General features: G+C 38.8%; 1 long non-coding RNA gene across 1 annotated transcript; it reads right to left on the reverse strand.

Annotated features, from left to right (window-relative positions):
- Positions 1-4,726: 4,726 nt before the first annotated feature.
- Positions 4,727-6,347, reverse strand: LOC123381785. Its single transcript, XR_006589220.1, has 3 exons — positions 6,161-6,347; positions 5,187-5,512; positions 4,727-4,881 (listed from the first exon to the last, which is right to left on the reverse strand). It is a non-coding gene; the product is annotated as an uncharacterized LOC123381785 (long non-coding RNA).
- Positions 6,348-22,181: the final 15,834 nt, after the last annotated feature.

The raw sequence follows: 22,181 nt of genomic DNA on the forward strand, positions 1-22,181 counted from the left end.
GTAAAATTTTAGCTATATTTTCTCTTCCCTCCTCACACTATCAACTAGTGTGAATAATAAAATTACATTAAAATGGAGCAGGAGGGAGGGCTTAGATCTTTTGACTTTTGCCTGCAATTTACCTGAGACAATTGCCTGCACCTATTACTCTATAGTTTATTTCCCTCTTCCCAAGCATTAAATTGTGTTCTCTTCAGCCTGGGTCATCCAGGAGGGTTAGAAGACTGGCTGATATTTATAGGTGTGCCCAGTGTTTGCTGGAATTTTACTTCTTATCTAAAGATAAGCTGAAAACATAGGATATTTAATAAGAATAACTCAATATAATAGAAGACAAAAAGAAAAAAATTGACATTTGCTAAGAGTGATTACATGCCAAACCCCATGTGGGAGTCTACTTTAATATCAAGAGTTGTTTGTTAAGTAACTCTTAACCTTAAGATTATAATTCATATTTCCTTGTTTGGTGTAGGAAATTTTATCTGTTCCCTGTGCATGTTAAGGGAAATTAAACTTAAATATACTCATTAATCTTGCAATGTTTAGCTACTATGACTTTATAGATCTAGTTATAATTAACTCAATCAATATAAAGTACTATTTAGACTATCTTCAGTTAAGGAAAAAGGCACTTCTATTCCTTTTTAAATCAGTTATGATGCACATAAAAATAAATGGCACATGAGGTGCCCAGGTGGCTCAGTCGGTTAAGCACCTGACTTTGGCTCAGGTCATGATCTCATGGTGCGTTGGTCTGAGCCCCAAGTCTGGCTCTGTGCTGACAGCTCAGAGCCTGGGGCCTGCTTCAGATTCTATGTCTCCCTCTCTCTCTCTCTCTCTCTCTCTCTCTCTCTCTCTCTCTCTGCCCCTCTTCCACTCACACTGTCTCTCTCTCTCTCAAAAATAAATAAATATTAAAAAAATGTTTTTAATAAACGGCACATTATAGAACTTGACTTTTTTTTCTGTGACTGTTTCCTGAACCCACAATTCTCCCAGCACAATAAACTTATCTATTAACTCTTATTTGAAAAAATTTTAATGCTTATTTATTTTTGAGAGAAAGAGAGAGAGGTGGGGGGGGGGGGGGAAGAGGGCAGAGAAAGAGGGAGAGAGAGAATGCTAAGCAGGCTCTGCCCTGTCAGTACAGAGCAGCCCAGCAAGGGGCTCCCACTCACAAACTGTGAGATCATGACCGGAGTCAAAATCAAAAGTCAGTCCATTTAACTGACCGAGTCACCCAGCTGCCCCTAACTCTTGTTTGAAATGTGTTTAATTATTTCATCACAGAATCCTCATGGCAAGTATGTTAATAAATTAAGAATGTTGCCTTTCAATGAAATTTCTGGGTCAAGTGTTACCTGGGCTATGCTAATGTAAATGTAGCCCTTTTTTTTTTTTGCAAAGGACGAGGTACAATTATAATATTCACCATATTTAAAATTTAAATGTAGCTTGAAAAACAACCACCCCTAACCGTAAACTATTCCTGCAATAATTTTCCAGTGCCTCCCTCCTCAGACTAATAATAGCCACATTAGCACATCTCTGAGACAGAAGCATCCTTAGTTCTTTCTGGTTTCTCTTGGGGATTACAGTTTCGTGTTTCACTTAGGAACCCATTAACCCACCTACATTACAGTATTTTCACATTGTCATCATTATTTCCAGTTTCTTGCATGTTGCGCAAACATGTTCATGAAATGAATAGAGGACACCTATCCTAAATCTAGGATTTTGATCTTCACAAAACATTCATATTTGGTATATTTATCAATACCTGATTTCAAGGCCTCTAGGAAATATTTTCTGATGAATACATATTATTCAAATGGCAGCCCAAAATAGTGAGTTAAAGAAATCAACATTCAAAGTAACTTCCAAAGGTGAAAAAGAAACTTGTTAAAAAGTTCTTTTTCGAATCAATATTTCTAAGAGCTTCTACCTCTAATTTTACATCTCTTCCATTTTGACCTTCTCTTTCACTGCCTTCCCTTAAGGGGATTAGCATCTGTAACTGACAGAAGTAATCACGTTCCCCAACCTTAACCTGACCACTCATAGAAAATAAGGTCAATAACCAGCCTTATTGGGGTGCCTGGGTGGCTCAGTTGGTTAAGTGTCTGACTTCGGCTTAGGTCATGATCTCGCGGTCCGTGAGTTCGAGCCCCACGTTGGGCTCTGTGCTGACAGCTCAGAGCCTGGAGCCTGTTTCAGAGTCTGTGTCTCCCTCTCTCTGACTCTCCCCCCGTTCATGCTCTGTCTCTCTCTGTCTCAAAAATAAATAAACATTAAAAAAATTAAAAAAATAATAACCAGCCTTATTAAACAGTTTATTCTTTTAAAAGCTTAAGTAGTTGTATTCCATTACCTAGAAATTATAATTCTAGGATACAAGATATTTTTAAAATTAGCATGAATGACTAGTTCTGTGATTAAAACACACACACATATTTTAAGTAAAGAATGATCATTCACTGATGAAGCCTGTACTACTTTGGAATCATTAAGTGAAAATAACAAAAATTGCGGGGTGCCTGGCTGGCTCAGTTGGTAGAGGACTGACTGATGCTTGACCTCAGGGTTGTGAGTTTGAGCTCCATGCTGGGTGTAGAGATTCCTGATAAATAATAACAAAAGCTTACAATTTTTGAGCACTTCATATGTACCAGGCACCATTCTAAGAGTTTCACATGAATCAACTTAATTATTCTGATAAAAATTATTTGAGGAAGCTATTATTATTGTAGTTTCACAGACTCAAACTGAAGTCAAGTAACTTGGTCAAAGTTATATAACTGGGACTCAAGGGTGCAAGAGCACTTGGCTCTGGGGTTCCATACAGTCCCAGGTTCCACCACTCCCTGCCGACAAAATCCAAAGGCAGAGATACCAGCAGTGGTAAGGAATTTCTTTCTGTGAGGCCAACACCTGGGAAGACAATGGGACTAGGCTCAAAGACTGCCTCCAAAGTGCTGAAAATACTTCCAGGTTTATGTAAGGAAAATGTGGGGCAAGTGTCGTTGGGTACGTGCAGGTGGGCAGAAAAGGTCTGGTCAGATCAGTGTCTTGGGGTCATTCACAGTAGGGTCTTGCTGGCCCACGGTGGTCCCTATTGCTTGAGGGGTAGTTTTGCCTCTCAGGATCCTTTGCCTGCAGGGTCTTTTGCCTGAATTAAGAGATAAGCTGGAAAGAACTTAATCAGAAAGTACCGACTGAGGTGAGGACCAAAGGCTGAGGGCAAAACGCAAGCTGACACCCCTGGAAACCTCCCCCACCACACACACTTAAGGTGGGACACGTGTAACATTCCTCAGACACTAGTGACTGCCTAAGAACAAAGGCGAGGGGAAACAAATGGTGAATCGATAAAGATCGAAGTCACGTAGGACATGAAACTGCACTATAGTTTGTAACTGTCTTAATGATTTACAGGAAAAACACAAACTTAATAATAGACCCCCAGACTCCATTTCCTGGAGCCCTAATGTCACTGTCACCTCCGTAGGTTAGAAAACCCCATAAAAGCAGTCACTCCTCACAATCACAGTGTGGCTCTTTCTGCCCATGGGTCCTGTAAAAACACCTTTTTCCTCTATAAAAACATCTTAGGAATTCTTCCTTGACTGTTGGGCTCCATGACCCCGCATCAAAGACTGAGGTCAAAATAGAGGTAGGTAGTTGAAGTCCTCTTTCAATTACATAGTTTGTAAGTGGAGGAGTCAGAATTTCATGCCTGGCCATTTGTGTTTGAGCCTGTGTTCTTAACCAGTATTGTAACACGCCTTTCAAATAGCATTTACACACTTGTTTTGAAACTGAATTACTGAGGAATTTACCACATTCAGTTTGGCACCAAAATTAGGACTGAAAATGTAATCATGTTAAGAAAAGAGAAGAATTTGTTTTAACAGCAAAACACCAAAATTATCTCTCATCATCTCCTCCTGAACACCCTTATCTCTTGCCTACAGCAAAAATATCAGTCAGCACTCTTTTACTAAGCCCAGGTTAGGCTTCAGGGTCCTCTCAGTACAACATATGTGGTAGTTGGGACACAAGAGGAAACCTGTATGCTATGTCTAGCAATACACTAAAACAGGCAGTTTCATATAACACAAGTGTATGAGACTTTCCAGTCTTTTTCCTTTTTTTCCACAGTGTATCTTAGAGAAAATTTGCCAGTCCAAAACAAGTTGAGAGGTCACTGCTTCCATTATTGACATCCCCATTTAATTGTACAGTTGACCATTGAACAATGCAGGGGTTAGGGGCGCCGATCTGCCCCTCCCCAGTCAAAGCTCTGCATGTAACTTTTGATTCTCAAAACCAGCCTACTGTGGACCAGAAGCCTTACCGATAACATACACAGTCAACTGACACATTTTGTATGTTACATGCATTTTTTTTAAACATTATTTATTTACTTTGAGAGAGCGAGCAAGCAGGACAGGGGCAGAGAAAGCAAGTGAAAGAGAGAATCTCAAACAGCAAGCTCCACACAGTCAGCACAGAGCCTCCATTGTGGGGCTCAAACCCACGAATTGTGAGATTATGACCTAAGTGAAGTCAGACGTTTAACCAACTGAGCCACTCAGGCCCCCCTGTATGTTACATGTATTAAATACTGTATTCTTAAAATAAAGTAAGCTAGAAAAAAGAAAAGCTATTAAGAAAAAGCTATTAAGAAAAAGCTATTAAGAAAATCATAAGGGGGTACCTGGGTGGCTCAGTTGGTAGTGTGTCCAGCTTGATTTCAGCTCAGGTCATGATCCCAGGTCGTGGGAATGAGCCCCACTTGAGGCTCGGTGCTGAGCATGGAGTCTGCTTTAGATTCTCTCTCTGTCCGTCTGCTCCTGTCTCTGCTCACGGTCTCTGTCTCTAAAACAAAAATACTTTTTAAAAAAGAAAGAAAATCATAAGGAAAAGAAAATACACTTGCAGTACTCTACTGTATTTTTCAAATATATATATATATATATCACGTATAAGTGGACCCTCACAGTTCAAACTTGGGTTGAACAAGGGTCAGCCACATTACTGCTTGGGGTCAAATTCTCTGGAAGCAGAGACTGAAACAGGAAATGGTATGCATGTGGTTGATTGAGGGAGTGCTCCCAGGAGTCAGGGAGTAAGAAAAGCAGGATAAAGCTGGAGAAGTAGCTAAGCGAGGATGTTGTCTCTACCTGTTCACACCGTGGAAGCAGGAGCACAAATTGCCACCAAGTATTGATCCCACCTTGAGGCAGAAGAGCCAGCTTTTTGTACCCATGCATTGGGTCAATTATTGGCTGTGGGTTGCACCTGGGGGTGGGAGGCAATCACTCCGGGAAGCAGATCCCACTTGGCCAAGAGCAATTCTCTGGAGAAGGTTGCAGCTGTGAGCCCTAACAGCCAAGACTCAGCAGCCTCGAATGGGTGTGCTGGCCAGGCGGAAGACCTGCGTGGGCACCAACGGTGTTGACTACAGAGTCCTTTAATATTTGAAATTTTGTCCACGTGTGTATAGAACCTGTATATAAACAAGAAATGTTACATATATTAGCATCAAACAACGGGAAGAGCTGTGTAAATATGGCATCTGAGCTTCATTATATCAAGATGTTAGAAAGAGAGGGTATGGAGAATCACTTGTGGGACATCCTCACGGGCAAGGCCTAGAGGAGATGCACATCACCTCTGCGCATATAAGGGTCAATAGATGGAAAATAAAAAAAATTTTTTAATGTTAAATTTTAAATGGGAAACAGACAGAACTTTCCCCATTTCCCTCTTCTTTAGCATTTCCTTTAGAAAACTTGAAACTGAATGCTTTCCCTTCTCCCAGAAATGTATGTAATCTCTTTAAAAGCTAAATGAGCCTCTTGCCAGTTTTGCATTTAAGGAACCTCTTTCTCACAGCCACCTTTCTGAAATATGAACCTCAAGGAGACTGACACCCCGTCTACCTGTTCTAGCCCAGATGCTTGACTCCGAGATGTGACTTCCCGGTTGTTGAAAAGGTATGAGAAGTTTTATTTTCCCATTGGATAAGGACAATTAACATGCATATGTAAAAGGATGAGATTTCTTTTTTCTTTAGCCATTACCTGTGATGGGCATCACACTATTGTTTAATATGTATTCAATAATAAAACTTTTTTTTTTCTTTCTTATCTACCTTTGTGGAGGTGTTTTCTGGGTTGGCAGGAAATTTATTTTTAAGTATTTCCTCAAAACTCATGTTCCATGGCTTGTATTCAGTCACATGGCCACAGCTACAGGGGTAATACAGGAAACATAATTCATCTGTGTGTCCAGCTAAGTAAGGCACTGGGTTTTTTTTTCTTTTTCTTTTCTTTTCTTTTCTTTTCAGAAAGAGAGCAAGAGTGAAGGAGAGACAGAGAGAGAGGGAGAGGGAGGGGAGGGTAGAGAGAGAGGGAGAGAAAGAGAATCCCAATGCATTCTCTCCCTCTTTCTCTGTACCTCGTGGGATTCTCTCTCCCCCCCCCTCTCTGCCCCTTACTCACTCATGCTGTCTCTCTCAAAAATTAAAAGATAAAAATAAATAAAAATAAATAAATAAAAGAGAGTGGTTTAGGGCTGCAATGGGGAAGTATGGAAGAAAGGTTCTGCTTTTTTTTTTTTTATACTTATGGGCAGCTGAATTAATACTTCCTCGAGCTAAGAGTCCGTCTTCTTCCAAGTGGGAAACTCTCTTCAAGAAGGGTCAATGGCAACCGTATTTTGGGGAGGCTCTGCTTAAGCTTAGATGTTTCTTTCTGTGGCTGCTGACTGTTGAGATGTTTCCAGGTTAGAGTAATTTTCATACGCTGTTAATCCCTTCAGTTTGATAAACAACCAGCTAGCCTCGGTCTCTTTCAAATATCATGTCTCCCTGACAACACAGAACACAACTCAACACTTAACCAAAGAGGACATTCGAACATTCTGTTCTACCCAGTTACTGCATTCAGGAACATAGTGATTTCCGCACAGCCCTGCTGAAGATCTGGTCTCCTCTTGCCAACAGATAACCCAGCAGAGGTATTGAATAGTTTCTTTACATCCTACTTTTATACTGGGATCTTACAAAATTTTTGGATCTGCCCTATGAAGGTGGAAGAAGAATGACTGACATTTAGGAGCTACTCCTCTCTCTAACCCACTATGGAAGGAAGTCATTGGTGGTACACAGAGAGGGACCAGATATCAGCAAAGAAAGACAGGTCATGCTTTGGGGACAATGGCTAGGATGAGAAACAGATTCCAATTTTAGTTTCTATTCTAAAACAATCACATAATATGAGATTCTTAACCAGTCCTTTCTCAGAGCTCCTCGTGTAAAGTGAAGCAAGAATATACATGAAATGGACTTACCTCAAACGAGTAATAAAACTTGTCCCATGTGAAATCCTTGATTCCATGAGCTCTCTTTCCCTAAGAGCCATGCATCAATATCCTGCCTTTCTCAGACTCTGAGATTGCTTCATTTAATCACAGTCTTCCTTACCTGCAAGGTTTTCATAACCGCCAACACAAAGGTTCTTCACCTATCAAAGCCTCCATCTAGCAACACCCACATTTCACGCGATCAATTGCTCAGTGCTGACTACTGCTATGGCAACTGCCTGAGTTCTGCCTCCTCTGGCATCTGGGATGCCTTTAGCGTACTGCTGTTTTATCTCAGACCCAATCTCCAGTTCTGGAGCATCCTTACTGTTTCCCTTTCCATTTCCTTTCCAAACCACGAAGTTTTTAAAGGTTTTTTTCATTTTTAAGTAATCTTTTTTAATTTTTAAGTAATCAATGCAGGGCTTGAACTCACAAGCCCAGGATTAAAAATCGCATATTCTACGGACTGAGACAGCCAGGCATCTTCCCAAGCCACAAAGTTCTAAAGAAAGATGCAAGTCCGGATAGGCATGGTAAAGTACATATTCTTCATGACACTTTTCTATTCTTTAAGAAATTAATTCTGTTTTATTCTTTTATCTGCCAGTTATCTTTTTTTAAAAAACAAGTTTCACTTGTTTAAATAATCTCTACAACCATCGTGGGGCTTGAACTCACAAACCCAAGATCAAGGGTCATATGCTCTTCCAACTGAGCTAGCCAGGCACCCTGCCAATTATTTTTTTATGCACTCTCAATGGTGGCTGTAGCGGTGCTCAAGGTAATACAATTCTATAAATTAGAAACAAGTTTAGAAAAGCAATGTCTTGGGGCAACTGGGTGGCTCAGTCAGTTAAGTGTCTCTGACTGGCTCAGGTCATGATCTCATGGTTCCTGAGTTTGAGCCCCACATCGGGCTCTCTGCTGTCAGCACAAAACCCCCTTCAGATCCTCTGTCTCCCTCTCTTTCTGCCCCTCCCCTGTGCATACTCTCTCTCTCAAAAATAAATAAAAACATTTTTAGAAAAGAAAAGAAAAGCAATACCTCTGAACTGAAGCCAGTAAAAATTCACATAGCATAAAAGAGTTTAGCTATTCTGCAGACAAAACCATTTTGCAGCCAAGGAAACTGAGGCTTAGAATGTAAGGTGGAATTCAAACTCTGTGCTTCCAGCAAGTACACTAGACTCACAGAGATGAAAGTATTATCATAAAAAATAACAAGACTCTAGCTGACATAGAAGAAAGTTGAAACTAAATTATATGTAAGAAGGTCCATGGGAGTACAGAGGAGAAACATGACCTTAGGGATATTTGTATCAAATGTGGCTGTAATTTGGACACCTCAGTGGATCAGTTGGTTAAGCGTCCAACTCTTGATTTCAACTCAGGTCATGATCTCACGGTTCGTGAGTTTAAGCCCCCGTCAGGCTCTGTGTTGACAGTGTGGAGCCAGCTGAAGATTCTCTCTCCTTCTCTCCCTCTCTCTCTGCCCCTCCCCTGTGTATGCCTTTGCCTGCTATCTCCCTCTCTCTCTCCAAATAAATAAACATTAATTTTTTTAATGTGGCCACAATTTAATGAATTCTTTCTCCTTTTTAAGGATAATTCTTTCTTCTCCTTATTCTCCTTCTCCTTCTTCTTCCTGTAACAACTATATTGAGATATAATTTATACATAACATAATTCATTCATTTAAAGTGTAAAAATAGGGGCGCCTGGGTGGCGCAGTCAGTTAAGGTCCGACTTCAGCCAGGTCACGATCTCGCGGTCCGTGAGTTCAAGCCCCACGTCGGGCTATGGGCTGATGGCTCAGCGCCTGGAGCCTGTTTCCGATTCTGTGTCTCCCTCTCTCTCTGCCCCTCCCCCGTTCATGCTCTGTCTCTCTCTGTCCCAAAAATAAATAAACATTGAAAAAAAAAATTTTAAAGTGTAAAAATAGAGTGGTTTTTAGGATAGTCACAGAGTTTTGCAACCATCACCATAATCAATTTTAGAACATTTCCATACCTCATAGAAACCCTATGCCCTAGAGGCACCTGGGTGGCTCTTGGTTAAGTGCCCACTTCAGCTCAGGTCATGATCTCACAGTTCGTGCGTTCGAGCCCCACGTCAGGCTCTGTGCTGGCAGCTCAGAGCCTAGAGACTGCTTCAGATTGTGTCTCCCTCTCTCTCTGCCCCTTCCCCACTCATGCTCTATCTTTCTCTCTCAAAAATAAATACACATTAAAAAAAAAAAGAAACCCTATGCCCTTTATTTATGACCCTTAATTCCCCTATCTTCCCAGCCCCAGGCACCCACTAATCTACTTTCTGTCTCTATAGAGTTGTCTGTTCTAGTCACCGCATACAAATGCAATAATATAATATGTAATTTTTGTGACTTACTTCTCCCACTTAGTATAATTTTTTTTAAGTTCATCCATGTTGTAGCATGTATCAGAACTTAATTCCTTTTCATGGCTGATAATATTCCATCATATAGATAATATCCACTTTGTTTATCCATTTATCAACTGATGGACGTTAGATTGTTTACACTTTTGGCTATTATGAGAAATGGTGCTATGAGCATTTATGTACGAGTTTTTGTGTGGAAATGTTTTCATTTCTCTTGGGAATATACCTATGAGTAGAATGCTAGATCAGATGGTTAACTCTATGTTTAACTTTTTGAGGCATTGCCAAACTATTTTCCAAAGACACTGAATCATTTTACATTCCTACCAGGAGTGTTTGAAAATTTCAATTTCTCCACATCCTTACTAATACTTGTTATCATCTGTCTTCTTTATTATAGCTATTCTCACAGGTGTGATGTGGTATCTCAATGCAGTTTTGATTTGCATTTCCCTGATCACTAATAATGATGAGCATCTCTTTGGGTGCTTATTGGCCATTTGCATATCTTCTTTGAAAAAAATCTCTATTCAGATTTGTATTAATTTTGGATAAGTTTCTGGAAATTGAAACTAATGGGCCAAAGGATATACACATTTCAAGATATGCCTAGTAACATTGAGTAGATTTGCCCCTCCACCAGCAATAATGATGCGCCTCCTCTGTGCCCTTGCCAAAACTAGGTACAAACTTTTAAAAATCCTTTCTACCCTAGTGGATTAAAAAAAAATTATTGTTGTTTTAATTTGAATTTATTAATTAAGATTGTACTTTCCCCCCATATATTTGTTGGCTATGTCAGAGATAGCTAGTTTCCTACCCAGTATCCATTCTCCTTTCTTTGTCATTAACAGAAATCCCAGTTTTATTAGGTACAGTGATATGTCTAGCTAAAAAAGTACATTCATCAGCCTTCTTTGCAGATAAGGGTGGCTGTATATCAGATCTAAGTGTGTGTCATTGGGTGGAACTTCCAGAAAGGCATCTTTAAAGGGAAACAGACTCCACTGGTATGTTTTCTTCTTTTTTTGTCTGATATATAGACATGATACCTAGAGCTACAGCATCCATTTACAACAAATCATGGGAATTAACTTGGGAACAAACATGGTGTATTAATTAGCTTGGGCTGCCATAGCAAAAAACAATAGATTAGTTGGCTTAAACAACAAATTTAGGTAAGAGAACTAAAAGACGTTGGCCTTGAAATCCTTGAGCTGCTCACCAGCCCAAATGAAACTTCTTCTAGACTATGTTATTTAAGCCAATATTACTTGACTTTTCTGTTAGATGGTACAATAACACAAAACCTCACTCCTAATTAATAATTTGATCAATCATAGCTCCTTAATGAATTGCTCACTCAGGCCAGACTGTTGTCTCTGCCACCAATCTGCAGCCTCTCAGAAGCAATGTTGAATTAAGATCATGTTAAACACGACTTTGTAGTATCCAGTGTTATCTAAAAAAAAATATTTTTTAAACTTTGAGTGTTTTCACCTGTCTACAAAATAATATAGATTGGTTTCAATCCACCTATTCAACTAACTTACCTCTTACTAATTCTTCCTTTGGTGTCCTGATGTGATTTTCCACTTTGCTAACTCCTTTTCCCAGAATTCATCCCACCTGTTCCACACTTAAGACCTACCTGTCCTTCAAGATCAAGTTCAAACCTTAATTCTTCAAGATAAGTTTCTTCAGCTACTCAAGCCTATAATGTTCTCTTTCTCCTTTGGATTCTGTGGCATTGATTTTCTGTACTTCTAATTTTCCCTTTACATCATATTTACCTCTCACTTTTCCTGTCACCCTCCAAAAAGAATGTAAATATTCTGAAACTTGGGTCTGAATCTTATATACATAGCAAGGGCCTAATAAATATTTGCTGGTGGTTATGATCATAAAAATTTTACTGTAAATGTCTATCATGCATGCTGCCAGTGGAGTGGAGCTGTCCTTTAATAAATTCTCCACTGACTGAAAAGTAAGAACTGACCTACAAAGCATAGTATCAGGGTCTTTCACAGGCTTGCTCCAACCTACTTTTCCAGCACTTTCCATTGCTGCTTCTCCAACACATCTCTTGATCTTTGTCATGATTTTCCCCTGCATTTTATCATATACAAAGCTGAATCTCTTCCAATAGTCCCTGAATGATCCTACCCCTCACCTGTGACCAATGCCAGAAATCCAAAATGATTCTACATCCCTAACTTTCATTCACTCTTCACCTCCAATCAGGGACTACAGGTAGATTCTAGAGTCTATCAACTTAATATCTCTCATAGCTATGCCTTCCTCTCAATTATTGTATCAGTGCTTTAGTTCAGATCTTCATCACTAATTGGGAGCAGTCCATGTAAGGGGAGACCTCAGAGCAAAAACAGTGATGGATTTCAGAGTGTAAGACCTGGAACCACTGGTAATTATTCTGGTGCAGTAGAGATCTGAGGTCTCCATATATGGCATCCACACACACACACACACAATTATATATATTCTATATATAGAATGAAGTATATGATGAACATGATATTTCAAGCCAATGAAGAAAAAGATGATGTAATAATGCTGGGATGATTGGCTATGGATTTGAAAAGCAAAGTTTTATTTATATCCCAACCTAACATCTAAATACTTTTGTATAATTTTTTAATGTTTATTTATTTTTGAGAGAGAGAGAAACAGAGTGCAAGCAAGAGAGGGGCAGAGAGAGAGACACACACAGAATCCAAAGCAGGCTCCAGGATCTGAGCTGTCAGCAGAGGACCCAACGCAGGGCCTGAACCCACAAACTATGAGATCCTGACCTGAGCCAAAGTCAGACGCTTAACCAACTGAGCCACCCAGGTGCCCCTAAATATTTTTTTTAAAAACCTTAAAAGAAAATATCTTGAGCATGTAGAAGGCCTTTACAAGAAAATAACTAAAACTGAAATCCATAAGGAAAAGATTGACCATTAGGTTTTATTAAAATTTCAAGCTTTCAGGGCCGCCTGGGTGGCTTAGTCGGTTAAGTGGCCAACTTTGGGTTGGGTCATGATCTCATGGTTTGTTGAATTCGAGCCACACATTGGGCTCTCTGCTGCCAGCACAGAGCTTGCTTTGGATCCTTTGCCCCTCCCCTGTTCGTGCTCTGTCTCTCAAAAATAAACAAACATTAAAATTTCAAGCTTTGATATAGTAAAAAAAATCATGACAGATAAAAGACAAGCAAGATTATTTCAGCACACACACACACACACACACACACACACACACTCACTCTAACGAAAAAATGGGCTTGAAAAAGAAATTCAAATGATCATTAACCCTATGAAACATTGTCCTTCTTACTAGTAATTAGGAAAATGCCATGTAAAATAATGAGATAGTATTTTTAGTTTCCATGCAGACTAAGATTGTTTTTAATTGGTTACAAGAAGTGGAGAAAAAAATCGCTCAGATACTTTGTTAAAGGAAGTGTAAACTTGTGTAGATTTGGGGGAGGGAAAGTGGACGGTAGTCAGCAAAATTTTAAGTGCCCGTGTGCCTTAGATCAGAGTTCCAAATCTAGAAATCTATGGAACAGTAATATTCACACACATGCACAAAGATGTATAAACAAGGATGTTTAGCAAAAGCAAAACATTGTTAAAAAAAACCTAAATGATTGTCATTAAAGGAATAGTAAGGGCACATTAGAGAATGTATATGCAATATATTCCATATATATTGTACTTATGTATAATATGTTATGTTTTATAGAATATTATGAATCCATTAAAAAGGAAATAATACTATAGTTTTATATATGTTAATGGGTAGATCAAGGTATATTACTAGGTGAAAAATCAATGTGTGGAACAACATCGATATATGATCATTATATATCATATGATTATAATGATTCCTTTTGTATTAACTTTTTAAAAAATCTATATAAATGACATATGTTAATAAACATAATTTTTTGGGAAGAGTCACATGCTCTCACATTGTTTGTTCTTTTCTGGAGTGTTCATTCTCTAGCCATGAATATTTATTTCTTTCATTATTTTAAAAATGTCAATAGATGGGAAGTGAGATTATGGGCTCCTCTTTATTTTTCTCTGAATTTGAAAAGAAAATAACGGATGTTATTTTATTTATTTATTTTTTTATTAAGTTTATTTATTTATTTTGAGAGACAGAGAGAGAAAGGAGCAGAGAGAGAGAGGGAGAGAGAGAATCTCAAGTAGGCTTCATGCTGTCAGCACAGAGCCCGAGGTAGGACTCAATCCCACGAACCATGAGATCATGGCCTGAGCTGAAATCAAGAGTTGGATGCTAAACTGACTGATCCTTCCAGGTACCCCAACAAAACTTATTTTAAAATAACATTTAAAGGAAGAAAAACTTCATAATAAAAAATAAAACAATCTGATAGTTGTATGCAAAGATCCCTATGATTTATCACTTGAGAAGAGAAAGCTATACAGCAAATGTACTATAAGATCCTCTTTATTAATTAAAAACAAACACACACACTGAACTAAATACTTGTATAATACAGATATACAGAAGGATATAGGTACAGATATAGATGTACACTGATGCACCAATCTGGTTAACAGGGATGATTAGGGACACCTGGCTGGCTCAATTGGTGGAGCATCTGACTCTTGACCTTGGGGTTGTGAGTTGGAGCCCCATGTTTGGCATGGAGATTGCTTAAAAATAAATAAATAGCTAAATAAACAAATTTTAAAATTTTTAAAGAGGAAAAATAGGGATGATTCACGGAGAGAGAAGTGATACTGTGGTGAGCGATGAGGGACTTCAAATGCATACACTTTATACTTCTGTACTGTAGTTTCTTAAGTTTTTCTTATTTATTACAGCTTTACAGATTTATTATTGTACCTAGGGCTTTCTAAGAACTCAAGACTTTATTCAGTTCTAGAAAACTATCAGCTGCTCTCTCTTTACCATGCTTCCCTCTATTCTCTTCTGGAACTCTGATATATCTAGATCCTGTCCTGTCAATTCCTCATAGATTTAGATCTAGATAGATTTTATTTATTTAAAAAAAATTTTTTTATGTTTATTTATTTTTGACAGAGAGAGAGAGACAGAGAATGAGCAGGGGAGGGGCAGAGAGCAAGGGAGACAGAATCTGAAACAGGCTCCAGGCTCTGAGCTGTCAGCACAGAGCCCAACGTGGGGCTCGAACTCACAGACCGCGAGATCATGACCTGAGCTGAATTCGGACACTCAACCGACTGAGCCACCCAGGCGCCCTAGATCTAGATAGATTTTAAAATAGCTTCATTTACATATAATTCCCATAACGCACATAATCATTCATCTGTGAAATATATTTTGCAATGTCTCAAACTGTCCTCCATGTTTGTTAACTGCTTTTTCATATTTTCAAAATAATCTTTTCATCTCTGTGGTGCTCCTAGATGAATTCATCAGCGCTATTTCTCAAATTGTTTTTTTTTTTAAATAGTATTCATTCTAGGCTTTATCTTGTTTGCTGAGATTTTTGTTTCACTGCAGTTTTCCTTTTCAGCAGTAGTGTTTCATGATTTTGTTCTCTTCTGGATGTCCTTCATTTACTTCTTTGAGAATTATAAACTTTTTTCTGTCATCTGTTTCCTCAGGAGTACATTTTCCATTTGTACTTTTTTCTTTAGTTTATTTATTTAAGTAATCTCTGCCCCCAGTGTGGGGCTTGAACTCACGACCCTGAGATCAAGAGTCACATGCTCAATCAATTGAACCAGCCACCCTGCCATTTGTACTTTGAACTTTAGTTTGCAAGCTCTTAATGTGGATTTTTTTTTTTTTTTGAGAGAGAGAGAAGGGCAGAGAGACAGGAAGAGAGAGGCAGAGAGAAACAAAGAGAGAGAAAGGGACAGAATCCCAAGCAGGCTCCCTGCTGTCAGCACAGAGCCCAATGTTGTGGGGCTAATCCCATGAACCGAGAGATCTTGACCTGAGCCAAAACCAAGAGTCAGGCATTTAATGGACTGAGCCACCCAGGCCCTCCTTGTGGGATGTTTCTTTTTTTTGTTTCCTATCGTCTGGTCCCACCCCCTCCATGTCTGGTCATTTTGCAGTGTGCTCACATGACTGACCAGGAAGGATACTCTGTCAACAGATAGCATCCAATCCCTGGTTCATAGATCGCACCTTTGATTCAGCCTCAGAAACAACAGCCAATCTAGAACTGGTCCCCATTTCCCTCTGACAGTCCTTGAAACCTTCAGTGGGAACTACAACCTTACAAAAATGCTGCTTTCCTTCCTGTAATAGAGGGTCATTCTTGTTTCCTCTGGGGCGTGTCTCCCTACTCCCCTACCCTGCCTGGCTGGAAAGATCGATATTCTGAATATAATCTTCAGTTAATGAGGCTTCAACAACATAGTACAGCTTTCTGTAGTACAATCTCAGTTGATTTTTTTATACTTAGGTGATGGGCTTCTTGAGGTAAAGCCTCACAGAAGATTTCTGAATGACCTACTAAACTCATGAAAATGTGCTCAACAAATTAAAATCATAATGTAAGACACCTGTATACTCTAACTTGGATTTAAATAAAATTTTAAAAAATATTTAAAAACTATAAACAAACAAAAAACATACTCACAAAATGGCTACAATTTAAAAGACTAGGAAATCAAAGTATTGGTGTGGGTGTGGGGTAATGGGAGAGAATATGAAAGAGAATAACCACTTTAGAAAACTGTTTCCTAGTGTAAGGGCCTAAGGCAGCCTGTCTCAAAATGTGCCACTTTGACATGTTGATTATGTTAAATAAAAGTTACTTAAGAGACAGCTGTGCAAGCACATTCAGACCCTCCTCTGTCCCCCTGAAATCAGGAAATCAGTCTCCTCTGTGAAAGCTACCCTCCCTGGACTAGGAGGTAAAGCGATGTCCTTATCACCAAGAGATGGGAAATTTAGAGCCAGGAAGGCTGTATCAACAATGCTTGTTTCTTTTTAAGTAATTGTAGCTCCCAAAGCTAGGTTTTCTTTGTCCTGTCAATTCCTCATAGATTTATTGTCTCTTTGTCTAAAGAGTATAAAAACTGCCTGACTCGGTCATTTCTTTAGGTTTCAATTTCATTATTGGGCCTCTGTGCTCACCTAATAAAACTGTGGCTTTTTTCTCCTGTTAATCTGTTTCATGCAAATTTAATTCTTAGTCTCGCTAGAAGACCTTGAGGGGTGGAGGAAGAAATTTTTCTTCCTTCCATTAGTTTCTTACAGTAAAATGTCCACCATAATAAAGCAATTTCCATGATAGAGGAATTCCGCTTCTAGGCATGTACCCAGAAGAAACGAGTGCACATGTCCAAAAAAAATTGTACAGGAATATTCATAGCAGCTTTATTCACAGAAGCCCAAAATGGAAACAACACAGCTGTCCATCAAAGGAAGAATAAATAAAGAATGGAATACCGTAGTATATCGCACAGCAGTATAGAGGAATGATAATAGTAAACACTGTGTGATTCCATTTATAAGAAGTTCAAGAACAGGGGCACCTGGGTGGCTCAGTTGGTTAAGCAACCATTCTTGATTTCAGCTCAGACCTTGATCTCAGGGCTGTGAGTTCAAGCCCCGCACTGGGCTCCATGCTGAGTGTGAAGCCTACTTAAAAAAAAACAAAAAACAAAAAAACAGTGATTGTAATGTGCCAGGGGAAGGGCATGGGGGCTGTAGGGCATGGGATGAGGAGACATGAAAGAATTTTCTGAGGAGAAGGAAATTTCTTTATCTTGACCTAGACAATGGTCACACAAGTATACATGTTTGTCAAAATTCATAAAGCTTTACACAAAACTTGTCCATCTTTTTTTTTAATGCTTATCTATTTATTTTTGAGACAGAGAGAGCTCAAGCACAAGCAGGGGAAGGCTACAGGGAGACAGAGAGAGAGAATCTCAAGCAGGATCCACACTGCCAGTGCAGAGCCAGACTTGGGGTTCCATCACACGAACCATGAGATCATGACCTGAACCGAAATCAAGAGTTGGGTGCTTAACCAAATGAGCCACCAGGTGCCCCTAAACTTACCCATCTTAAAAAAAAAAATTTTTTTTAATGTTTATTTATTTTTGACAGAGAGGGAGAGACAGACAGAGCATGAGCAGGGGAGAGGCAGAGAGAGAGGGGGACACAGAATTTGAAGCAGGCTCCAGGCTCTGAGCTGTCAGCACAGAGCCTGATGCGGGGCCCGAACTCACGAACCGTGGGATCATGACCAGAGCGGAAGTCGGAAGCTCAACTGACTGAACCACCTGATTAACTTGTCCATCTTTTAATACCGAAGTCATACACCACTAAAGTACTGTTAGGATAAAGAGTTGGAGAATGGACGTTTGTATGTTTTCTGAAGAGGAATACAGGACATGTCAATGGGCTCTAAAAGTTGATGGTATTTACTCTTTATTTAATTTTACTCAGAAACTCTTTTATTTCCTTTCCCTGTGTCTATAACTAGTACTCATTTCACCTGGTTAGTTCCGTTTCCAGAAATAAAATAGAACTGAGACAAGGAGAGAGAAGAAAAAGTTGTACATGATGTACTATGATAAAGATAGAAATAGATTTAATTACTTAATGAAAAGGCTCTAATAGAATTAACTAAATTGTAAGTAGTGACAAATACAGGGAAAGAAGTATTTCTCCAGAGAGAAGGAGGGATATCTTGAAGGAAGTCTTTAGAGAGAAAAGGTGAGCCCAGAGCACTAATTAGCTGTATATGACCTCAGGGAAGTCACTTAATCTCTCTAGGGATGCTTCCATTTTACAGATTTTCTTGCATTTTAAATGATAGGATTGAACTGAGCTCAGAGCATCATGTTATTAAAGTACAATATAATAATTAACGTTCCTGAGTCATCCAGAAAAGGTTAATTTCTATTCTCTGTATTTTGTTTCATTAGGTAAAGTATGTAACACATTGATTTGTAACAAAAAATTACTATTGACATATTGAATGTCTACATTACTGTGCCAAGTAATGTCCTAGGTAATACACTTTCATTGTCTTATTTAACTTCCATTTTAATTAATTAGCAATTTTTATAATTTGTATGATTGGATCAAATAAAACGTTTTAAAATAACATTTATATATATTTTTCCATTGTAAAAATAATATAGCATTTTTGCCAAAAGCAAGGAAAACATAGAAAATTATAACAAAAAAATAATCCTGTCACTTCAGAATTGACTGTCACCATTTTGGAGCATTAATATGTTGAATCTTTTGCATATATACACATCTGTTTTTAATTTGTTTTGTTTTATAAAATTAAGATCAAATTCAACATATATTTTGTATCCTTTTTTTAAAAAAAATGTAATTTTTCAATAAACAAATAGCATTCAATTTCTGTAAATATAACTGATTAGAAAATCCATTGTTGTTGGCTATAAGAAAAGTCTTGACACCAGTGATGTAAATTTTAGTTACACGAAAAATTCCCTGGGGCAATGTCTCAATCAGGGTCCCAGGGGGAAACAGATGGCACACTTCAAGAGAGTAATTTGAAGAGTGTTTAACACAAGATCTATTCAGAAAGGAGTGGGTAGGGATTAGGGAAATCACAAGTAATAATGCAGTATGTGACACACTGGGCAAGAGGAGGGAGGAGTGGGCAGTTACTGGAATGTGGAAACAAAGAACACTTGGTGGAGACCCCTGCCTGGTCTAAGCTGTAGTAGGCACTTGGTTAAGGGAACAGACTGCCCGCAGCAATCCTGAAAGAGAGATCAGAGGAATAAATGCCAAAATACCCCACCTGGCTCTGAACGCCTGTCTGTGCTCCCCACTCAGATTGTTTTCCCCAGTCGTAAGCCAGAGGGCCAGGGAGTCTTTGGTGTGGTCCTTACAAGTTGGCTTCCTTAGATAACAAAGCAAGGTAGAAAAGGTGGAGAATGTATCTGGAGGGGTAATTGGAAATCTCTCTGTAATGGCCTGGTCTGTGAGTCAGAGAAATTTTCTGTTCAAAAAAAATTTTGGGGGGGGGGGGGTGCCTGGGTGGCTCAGTTGGTTGGGCGACCAACTTCAGCTCAGGTCATGATCTCACAGTTTGTGAGTTTGAGCCCCGCGTCGGACTCTGTGCTGACAGCATGGAGCCTGGAGCCTGGAGCCTGCTTTGGATTCTGTGTCTCCCTCTCCCCTGCTCACACTCTGTGTCTCTCTGTCTCTTAGTAATAAATAAACGTTTAAATAATAATAATAATAATAAATTTAAAATTTTTTAAATGTTTGTTTATTTCTGAGAGAGACATAGACAGAGCGTGAGAGGGGGAGGGGTGGAGAGAGAGGGAGACAGAGAATCCAAAGCAGGCCCCAGGCTCTGTGCTGTCAGTACAGAGCCAGACGCTGGGCTCAGACTCATGAGCCGTGAGATCATGACCTGAGCTGAAGTCAGACGCTTAACCCACTGAACCACCCAAGCACCCCAAGAGAAGTTTTCTCTTAAGAAGTTATGTTGAATCTGAGATCTAAAGGATGTGTAGGTGTTAAGAATGTGATGAGTCCAAAGAAGACATTCAAATGGCAAATGGGTATATGGAAAGGTGCTCAACATCACTAATCATCAGGGAAATGCAAATTGAAGCCACAATGGAAAGTCACCTCACACCTGTTAGGATAGCTGTAATCAAGACAAAAGGTAACATGTCGGCAAGGATGTGGAGAGAAAGGAATTCTTATACTATGTTGATGGGAATGTAAATTGGTATAGCCATCATAGAAAACAATATGGAGGTTCCTCAAAAAATTAACAATAAAACTACTATATGATCTAACAATGCCACTTCTGGATATATATTCAAAGGAAATAAAATCAGTATCTCAAAGAGATATATGCATTCCCACATTCATTGTAATATTATTGACTGTAGCCAAGACATGGAAACAACCTACATGTTGCTGGTGGATGAATGGACAAAGAAAATGTGTATATATATACCTCATATACAAGTAAATGAAATATACGATAATAGGTAATAATGTGTAATATGTAATAAAAGATAAATGTGACAGAGATATAAATATATATAAAATATGAGATATATATTTCTCATAATAAATATAAACATTTATTTCTCATAATAAATATAAAAATAAATACTTTTCAGTCATAAAAAGAAGAAAATCTTTTCATGTGCAACAACATAGGTGAAGGTGCTATGCTAAGTCAAATAAGCCAGAGAAAGATAAATACTGTATGGTATCACTCATGTGTGGAATCTAGAAAAAAAAGCCAGTTTCATAGAATCAGAGAATAGAATGATGGTCGTGCCAGAGGCTGTGGGGGAAGAGGAAATGGGGAAATGTAGGTCAAAAGGTACAACTTTCAGTTACAAGAAGAATAAGTTCTGAGGATCTAATGTAGAGCAAGCATGGCAACTACACTTAACATGGTATTGTATACTTGAAAGTTACTAAGTAGATCTTAAGTATTCTCACACACACACCCACACCCACACCCACACCCACACACGCACACACACACACACAAAGAGTGTGTACAAAAGAGTTAACTTTGTGAGGCGATGGATGTGTTATCTTTATCTTGGTAATCATTCCACAATGTATATCAAACCATCATGTTGTACACTTTAAAAGTATACATATTTGGCAATTATTCTTCAATGAAGTTATAAAACTAAAAAAAAAATTTTAAAGAATGTAATGAATAAGAAAAAGAACATACTAAACAGAAGGAATAGCTTGTACAAAGTTCCTGTGGTAGGAGAGCATGTTTAAGGTATTGGAAGGACAATGGATGAAACAGAAAGACAAAAGGGGAGAACAGAGTCAAAGAGAGTGAAGATTTTGGCAGGAGCACATTGTAGGTTCCATTAAGGATTTGGGTTTTTATCCTTAAAAAATAAAGTAAACCATTGATAGGTATTAGGCATTCAATGACAAATTAGATTTGTGAATTAAGAAAATTCTTCAGGGGAGGGGTACCATGGTGGCTCAGTGAATTGAGCATCTGACTCTTGGTTTAGGCTCAGGTCATGATCTCAGGATGTGGGATTGAGCCCCACAACAGCTGGGAGATGATTGTGGAACCTGCTTGGGATTCTTTCCCTTCTTCTCTCTCTGCTCCCCCCCCCCTCAAAATAAATAAACATTAGGGAGAAAGAAAGAAAGAAAGAAAGAAAGAAAGAAAGAAAGAAAGAAAGAAAGAAAGAAAGAAAATAAATTCCTCAGGGGAGAATGGATTGTCAGGGAGGCCAAAAATGAAATGGAGGTGGAGATAGCAGTAATCCAGGTGGGAAGTTAGACTAAGGTGGTGGATGGTGATGGAGAGACAAAGAAAAGTTTGAGAAATATGGGGGGACATAAAATTGAGAAGACTTTGTAATATACCCGACATGGTGGTGTGGGAGTGGGGACAA

Source organism: Felis catus, chromosome D4 (assembly GCF_018350175.1).
Source record: "Felis catus isolate Fca126 chromosome D4, F.catus_Fca126_mat1.0, whole genome shotgun sequence".
In the NCBI taxonomy this organism is placed as follows: Eukaryota; Metazoa; Chordata; class Mammalia; order Carnivora; family Felidae; genus Felis; species Felis catus.